The 8,958-nt window shown below is 39.3% G+C and overlaps 1 long non-coding RNA gene across 1 annotated transcript; it reads left to right on the top strand.

The window, feature by feature from the left end:
- The first annotated feature begins 712 nt into the window (after nucleotides 1–712).
- Nucleotides 713–7,092, top strand: LOC146441652 (uncharacterized). The gene is made up of 3 exons (XR_014850004.1): nucleotides 713–863; nucleotides 4,657–4,764; nucleotides 6,685–7,092. It is a non-coding gene; the product is annotated as an uncharacterized LOC146441652 (long non-coding RNA).
- Nucleotides 7,093–8,958: the final 1,866 nt, after the last annotated feature.

The following is an 8,958-nucleotide window of genomic DNA, read 5'->3' as shown; positions in this document are numbered from 1 at the left end:
GGCCCACTATAAAGTCCAACAATCTGCTCTTAGGAAATGAAATTTAAAAAATTATTTTGAGATTAAAAAAATTATTTTGAGATACTTCTATGCCATTGCACCCCAAGTCAGCCTGCTTCTTAAATGTAACCTGAAATATACCTCCAAAAATGATAATTGTTTTCTTTTTCCAGGAATCCAGTATAGCTCTAAATGTGCAAGTAAATTTTCCTTATTTTAGGAAAGTGTTACTGTTTGCAGATTTATGTCCCTCATATGAAACTCCCATATGGTCATTTGTACAAATCAAGGTCTCTTGGCATTTGTACTAGTAAGACAGTGACTGATGATCTGACATATGAAAATCTTATTTCTGGTGGTAACAAATGGTCCTCAAAGTCTGTAAAAATAACTTTTCCTTTGGTGTTTTGGAATAAATAATTCATTATTTCTCTTTTAAAGAGATAAAACTGTTAATTGCATATGAATTCTTTTTTTTTTCATTCTCATACTGCTGTCCTCTTCACTCAGCAGGACTGTAGCAATAAGGCTAGGCTTAGGTGGAGCCAGGAGACCAATCTGTGGGTCAGAGCCTAAATTAAGGGTCTTCAATGGTCAGACATGGCCATGGAGAGCAGCACTCCTCTATCATGGCCCAGGGCTGAGCTTGAATAGACCAGCTGGGTTCAAGGGCATGCAGCAGCCTCAGGTGAGGCTAGTCACAGCTATTTAGGTTTTGTTAGTGCACTCAGGGCCCTGGCAGACTAGAGCTATCCTGCAATGCACCTCAGAATGTTTAAAGGAAATGGATTCACATTTTTCCTTTGTTATCCCATGTGCCCCTTCCTCTATAATGGAGATACCAGTATATGAAAACAGCACAGGTAAGACATTCTTTTACTGAACTAAATTCTTAAGACAGGTTCTCCTTCCCACAAGCAAAGAACTGCTATATTTCAGAGATCTTTGTGGTGCATTTTCATTTAAATCTCCTTCCTGCATGCTGCTAACATACTCCTTAAACATCACAAGTATGAAAAAAACAGATATAGATAAGGTGTTTCATTATGAGTTGAAGATGACTCATGAAAGCAAATTTCTACAGTTCGCAGAGCACCAGCTGAGCAAAGACCAAACTTTTTGTTTAGTTTGGATATTTCTTGTTTCTTAAGAACCTCTTAAAATTCATGAGAGAGGTGCATGTGTGCAGAAGAAAAAGTAGAATTACTGTCGTCTTAGAGTGAGCTGGTGGAAGGAAAGAGAAAGAGCCTGGATTCCTATATCTGAAGGTATCCTGGCAAGACTGAAGGAGAGAGTGTTCTATGCTATAGAGCTAAGACAGTAAATGTGATCCTGAGCTGCTGCTGCTGCTGCAGCAGTGTGGCATAGAGGGGATGGGAGAAACTCCTGTTTCTCTTGGGTAAGACACTGCAACTTGAGTTGTGACCAGCTGAAGTGGAAAAACCTGGGCTCACTAATGGATAAGTCTTCTCCATGAGAAGAAGGTCAAAATCTTCTTAAACAAGTTTGCATTTCTGTAGATGTGAACCAAGCAGTTTTGTGTTTTTGGTTTTTTTTTTTCTTAAAATTTCAGCTTTGTAAGAAACCCCATGTGACATATTCTTATCTCTTTGCTGGCTGACTTGCTTATCATTGTGTGGTAATAGCTATACAATGAGTTTGAAATAACATTGGTGTTTAACTCATACATGCATACTTCAGTTTACATCCTGCATTCAGGATGCTGTTAAGTCATGAGCCTGATGGAAACCTGTGAGTAAGCACTCAGAATAGAATTGGTATAAAAAAACCAGTGTGGAGTTGGAAAAAAATGGCAGGAAGAAGTATGGAACAGCTCTTGGGGAAGAGAAAAAAAATCTTGTCAATTTGCCAGGAGTCAGGTTTCTAATTCAATGAGGTATTTCAGTGCATATATTATATGGTAGTTTATGTCCTTGAAATAAATGGAGAACCTCCACAAATGTCTGGATTCTTTACCTGAATGAAAGTCAGAATGGTCTCTTTTCCATGCTGATAAGTGTTAAAACACAATGATTAATTTTGTTCATCTGTGAAGTTTTGCTGGTTTATTACTTCAGGTGAGTTGACTCTACAGTTGGATCAGTACTTGATTGGCAATGAGCTGTGTAACATACTGTGTTCATTTTTTTCCAACTTCTTATTTTTTTTCTCCCTTGCATTGTGAAATTCTCATAGCATAATTGTCAAAAGCAGGGATTCATGCTGAAAACATGGATTGCCAGTCAAACTCTCTTTAAAATATTGTAAGATTGCCATTTATCGTCTGAACAGGAAATCTTACAGAAATTTACTCTGTTCCTTTCTTAACTGTGGTTTCCAAGGGCCCTATGATATTTGTTGTGCTTGTAGGGGCAACACATAACAGCTATCTTCTCTCACCTTGGGTACCTTAAAAATGGTGTCAGCTGCTTCATTACAAGGTTCTGCAAGGAGATGGAAAGCTGCTGTGCAGAAATAGTGCTGTAATTAGCCTGCTATCCTGCTCTGTCACCGATGACTAACTGTCTGAACCTCCTTCCCTGGAAAATACTGTCCTGCTGACATCAAAAGACTAACACTATATGGGTAGTAGATATGGTGATTTCAGTCCTCCTGACTTGGCTCTAGTATTTTCCAGATCTCCCTCAACTTAAAGGAAAAGTAAAAAGGAAAAAGCCTGTGGTGTAAACACTTTACATGCAGGACAACCTCCCTGATTCTGTGAGTCCTGTGTAATGTGAGGAGTATGCAGTGGCACTGACAGTGCATCGTTTAATGGTTGCTTTTGTCTTTGTTTTACTGGCTTCTATCTGGAGATGCTCTGACTGGGTGCTTCTCCAGAAACAAGCCCTGCTCCCAGTGATGTCCTGTTTCTCACCCTACCCTGTCTCTCTGTTTTGTGTTTTAACCTGTGCAACATCCTTTGCTCCTGATGGCTCTGGGCATCTGCCCCTGCATGTCAGGAGGTCTTAACAGAGTTAAAGTCACCTGTGTGTTGTTCAGAGCAAACAGCTTTGAAGAGTGAAGTTTCAGTTTAGTGAATAGTTTCCGTAAAGGAAAGTCAAGTACTTAATGCTCCCACATTTGTTCTTCTGGAGAGCAAAAGTTTTCACTTGAAGTGTTATGATAAAACTCTTGAAATTAGAAAAATTGCTTCATTCTGAAGAAAACTTACAAAGGGTGAGTTGTCACCCTGAAAAAATGGTAATCTTTACACTGGTCTGCTTTGAATCTGTATTTCTTGTGTTAAAAATGCTGCCTAAAATAATTCTGATGGGTATTCTGAAAGCATAGTCACATTTTCCAAGGCTTCCCTCTTGTTATGGACTACAGAGCATTCCAATTCATTGCAAATAGTGTAATTGTAGCAGGGAATGGCACAGGACCTCCCTTCAAAAGGCTTTTGCTTTTTCTTCCTTATTCAACATTTAGAGTTAAGTTACTCTGCTGTTTTTTAAGCTTCTTGAACAGATTTGCACATTTAAAAAGTTATTTGTAGGTAAATACTGTTTTCTGCTTGCTAAGTTCTTTCTCCTCCCCTCCTAACTATTGTTTCAATTTAATTTGAAATAAACTATCTGTGTTCCCTCCACACTGCTGGACTGTGAAGTGGGTACATGTAGAAGTATTCTAGCCAGAAGCCACAGAATACACAAATATGTGTTGTTTTACACATGTTCAGTGCATGTTGTTTGTGTTTGAATGAAGGCCTAGAACCTTATACATGTGTTAGTTAAAACCTTCATTTTGACTCCATATCAACAATTTGGAAATACTGGTCGAGTGTTGCTTACTACGGCAGAGTTAAATAGCTCATTTTGGGATCTTCTGTTTGTAAAATCTCTTTCCGTGTTAGGAAGCAATCCATTCTGTAGCCCTCTAGCTCTCTCATCATGGTGTTTTTCCATGTGACTGCAACCTTTTAAACTGTCATTCACTGAAGCTGAATGGGAGTCATGAAATACAGTAAATCCCAGATGTGCACATTGCTGACTGCTTTGTGTTGAAGCATTGCCCTCCAGATTTGCACTATTCTAGTGGTGTTACACACAAGAATGAGAACTCTGAAAAGCCCTGTTCTTGATGCATGTGATTGATAGGCACAGGAGAGTTAGACAGCACGTAACCCCTGTGCATGTGCCAACTCACGGTCTTACGTGAGCTTGTTGGAGAGTGAAGAATATCAGTTTTGGATCTTATTTTTACTGAGGTGTTATGGGATTAACTGCCACTTAGGACCAACAACTTGTTTTCTGTTGTATGGTTTGTAAATATATATATAACAATGTCTGTAAGAAGGTTGTATATATCTCAGTGCCTTACAAAAGGAGGTAACCTGTAAACCATGTGGGTGTTTTTAAAGACTTTGTTTTCCTTGAAATCTAAAGGATGACTTCTTGGTGTGGCACTTATGCTAGTGATGTTGCCTTCTGTTTCTTCAGTTTGTGAAGAACTTGGAATCTGCAGAAACAGTATTTAGCACATTCAAAAATTATATTTATCAACTACATAGCCTAAAGGAAAGCCAATTTAGTTGCAAAAGATGGTTAGTTCAGAATGATAAACTGTAAAAGTTTGGCTTAAAATGGTAGATAGTTTCTTACAGAATAAACCTCTCTCTGATTTATTTTCAACATTTCATTTTTTTATCTATAGGCATAGTGAAACAGGTTTTTGCTGTACCAAACTTTATCACACTGAACAAGACTTGTGTTTCTATGGTATCTGACTCACAGATGATGCTGTATGGGACTGTGTATTCAAGTGTGGTAACCTGAGTTTTTTTCTTCTCTTGGCACTTGAATCCAGCTGATCATCCCTTAAATGATGATCAACTGGATTATCAAAATGCTATCTGCTTGGTAGTGTAAATGGCATATTTTGCTTTCTTATCAACCTCTGTACATTGAAGATTACTTCAGTTTTAAGGTTGCTTTAACCACATAGGCTGATACTCCTCATTAGGCAGAAAACCAGTACCAGCCATTTTGAAAAGAAAAACTACACCTTTGATAAATTGATTTCAATAGAAGTGTAGGAACCATGAAGCTGTGTTCTGCAGTCTCAGCAGAGGGTGAGGAGCACTTAGCTGCTTGAATAGCTGCTTTGTAATTGCAGCTGTTAAATCTGTGTAACCTTTACCTGGGCTATGCATTGATGCCTTGCCTACACATCTATTCTCTGCATATTGCTTGCAAGTCCTGAAGTGTGTGTCCTCTCAGCACAGGCGAACAGTAATTCAATTCTGTTTTGATATTTTTCTGATTGGGCATTCATGGGGCAAATTGATACAACTCAAATCCCCCTCCATCTGTTAACTTGGTGCCTCTCTCCTGACAGGGCTGATTGATTGCAGGACTGTGCTCTGGTCAGGTTTGTGGCAATTGAGCTGACAAAGCAGTGGTTTACCCCTGCTGACAGGAAGGTTTATTAGTCAGAATCATAATGAGCTCCACTGATGGAAGAGGATGGCAGTAAATAGCAATTTTTTTGTGCTGTACCTTTTTGTTTAGAGCTATGTCAGTGCTCAGTCCATGTGTAAAAGAAAATAGTTTCTTTATTTGTCTTAAAGTCATAGTTCAGATCACCTTTATTGTTAGGGTGCTTTTCATGGGCATAATGATGTTGATCACCTTTGCTTTTTTCCTGGGGCATTGCAAACTTCCTGCATAACAGCATTTTATTTTTGTGCAAATAGTGCATGCAAGGGCCCTGGTTTTTTAATGTGGTGGCACTATTTTTTGTTTATGACAGTAATGTGTATTCTTGTCAGTTTGGAGCCATGTTGGAAGGCTGGTGTAGCAATTAGCACTTGAAAGACAAAAAAAAGGAAATATCAGTATTTGTGACTGAAAACAGGAGTCTCTGTTTAATTACTTTAGCATGTATTCCAGTTATCGTTACTTATTTCCAGACTAAAAATGAAAGGCAGGGGCTAATGAAATCCCTGTAAATTAACTTTTGTAAGATCTAAGCCTATACAGGCACTCCATTTGCCTAGGGAGGCCAGCCAAAGCCTTGGCTTTAACTGCATTTGGAAATGCGTAATATGAGTTTTATAATGCAAGTGTTATTTCCCTGCTATGCTAGCTGCAACAGAAGAACTGAGGAGAATCCCTAGGCAAGCCAAGTGTTGGGTATTTTCATGGAGTGTTCCCTCTGTGAAAAAGAAAATCAGAAAGGATCAAAATGTTCAAAAGAACAGACTGAACCTGTGTGTTTTTCAGAGCTTTTTCTGGTAGCTGGAATGAAACAGTAATGTTCAATTCAATTTGCCTCGGTTTGATTCCAATTTGTGAGGATGTAGGAAAAATAAGGAGTCAAATGTAATCGTATTACAGTTCCTGAAGTTAAGTATGCAGGAGATTAGTTTCATTTCAGACAGGTAGGAACTGACCCATTCTCTCTGAGAGCTCTAATTAGAGCAGCCAGAAATAGAATCAGTGCTGATTCTTCACTGAGACAGTCAAGTTGTACTGTTGGTCAAGGCAGAAGAGTAACTTGGTCAGCTCACAGAGTGTGGGCAGGTGCCATTCAGAGAGGATTTTCTCACCTGCCTAGCAGGTTTTAGGATGTGTATTGAGAGGTGAGGTTTCTGGTGTTTTAAGCCTAGTGATTTACAGGCTGGTAAGGAGTTGTACTTTGAAATATGACTGAGCATCTCCTTGCTTTTCACCTCTGCAGGAGGCAGTCATGAATCTAATATCCCTGGGACTGAAAAGGAGTGGGGGCAGTACCACACTGAAAAACCCAGCAAAGCAGCCTTGTAAATGCCATTTCTGAAGAGGGAAGGAGAGAAAACAGACATACGCACTTTGTTGACCCTTCATTCTCTTCCCCCACGCTCTCCTCCCACAACAGCTTAGATCATTAAGCTCCTGTATAATTAAAACTTGGTCCAAGTCACACTAATTCTGTTTACTGGCCACAGTGAAGGATATAAATACCTAATCACTTCCTTACACAGAGGCTGCTTCCTGCTGGTGGTTTGCAGTTGAGGAGGACTCGGTCCCTCAGTGAGCTCCTTGCACAGCTGCTCGCCCTGTGTGAAGGAGCCTTACTCCAAAGTGGTCCCCTGGCACGGCACATTTATTTCCAAAGATTCCTCCTCCTGTTTTTTTGAAGGGCATAATGTCACTTTCTATAAACAAACAGCATAGAAAGGCTATTGTCAATGCACATAATAACTGGAATTAAATTTATGGAATGAAATTAGAAAGGGAAGAAGAGACTTGTCTTTTGAGGTTTTCTGAAGGCACTGCTGTTCTAATGAGCAGCTGAAAGCACAGCACTGAAGTCCTTTCAGATGAATAGGTCCTGAGCAAATATCCACTGAAGTCATAGCGATGGTTAATTGACAGCATCATAATTAATACAAAGTGTTCTCAACATGGAATTCAAAATGTCCTTCGGTCACCCTCAGAACATGCAGAAGTTAAAAAAAGTGCTGCCTGCAGTAGTATTTAATGGGCATGGTAGATCATCCAACACCCTTCTCTCTTTTCCCCTGCCAGAGGGGAAAGCAGAGAAGAGGGAGAACCTTCCTAATTCAAATCACCATGTTCTTGTGAAGTTGTCATAAGTGGTAGCTTGAAATAAGTAGCTACTCTTGAGCTCCAGTAGGGTAGACATGGCTCTGACTCACTGGGGAGGGAGAGATGTACTAACAGTCAAACATCGTGCTTGGACACTGCCTGTGGAAGAATGCTCAAAATGAGATAGAGGGTTTCCTTGAGCCACTGAAAACCCAGAGCTGTTATTCTTGATGGCCTTGGGCTCAGCAACTCCAAGAAGTTACTGCATGAGCTCCTGCTTCCTCAGTAAAAGAAAAGGCAGAATTGCAAATCAAGTGAAACTAAATGCAGTCGCAGCCCTTTGCCTTCACTCACAGTTTCAGAATGCCCCGTTCTACTGAGGGTTTAGAGGGAATTATTTTTGTCTTTTCTCTCTCCTTACTTACGAAAGCTGAGTGCTGCTATAATCAAATAAGGTTGGTATATTTTGCTGATGTTTTTGCCTCTGAAACTGGGTAAAGTGCCCAACAGTGAAATATACTAGTTACATGAGCAAGACCTTTAAAACTCTTTAACAAAATAATTTCCAAGCAGTAGTGACTAATTTAAGCTATAATAAAAGAGTGGCACAAAAGACATCCCTCCTGTCAGGATGTACAGGGCTTGTTGTGCTTTGGTGTTTGAAGTGACTTAAGACTTCTCTAAGCTTTGTGGGGTGAAGGGTAATAGTTGTACACTTAGTGTGTGGCCTTTGATATGTACTGATGCCCCAACTGAATCTTTTGTAAAGCAGTTTTAGTTACATGGGATATTAACATAAAAGTAACTTTAAAGTAGTAGCCATATTAATAGTACCTTGAAATTTATAAAAAATTTATCTGGGGTGCAAGCTAAAGCCATCTATTTGAACCAAACCTGTGTGAAGTAGAAACAATTTAACAGATATGAATTTAAAACATATCTCTGTTTTGGCTTCACTTATTTTCTGCAACAGATTGATACTTACCTAAAAGACCCTATGCATTTAATATCTAGTTAATGTTGCTTTGTTGTAGAATTAATGGTGGAAATAATTTTATTTGAATGTGAACCACTGAGGGTGAATTCAAATTCATTTGTCTTGCTCTTCTATATTCTGTGCATGTTGCCCTGCATATTTCTTTATTGCTTTCAACCAAGGCACCTAATATCTATCATGATTTTTCGTCCCACCTCGTTGAGGTGGAAATACAGTGGATAGCCTTGTGTGTGGCTTTTTCCATTTGTTTTTGATTACTACATGCAGTTTTATAGAAGAAACAAAGCAAAGAATTGAAGATGAAGTTTGTGTAGGATATTTATTTAACAGACTGAATGTGAGACTTTGTCTTCTACACAACCAGCACTTCTTCCTCCCTGGCCCACTCCTTCCTCTCCCTGGGAGATACTCATGGCAGTCAGAAAG

The sequence above is a fragment of the Lichenostomus cassidix genome, chromosome 2 (genome assembly GCF_008360975.1).
Source record: "Lichenostomus cassidix isolate B80296 chromosome 2, HeHo_3.0, whole genome shotgun sequence".
Classification (NCBI taxonomy): domain Eukaryota; kingdom Metazoa; phylum Chordata; class Aves; order Passeriformes; family Meliphagidae; genus Lichenostomus; species Lichenostomus cassidix.
This window is presented reverse-complemented; position numbering and strand designations above follow the sequence as displayed.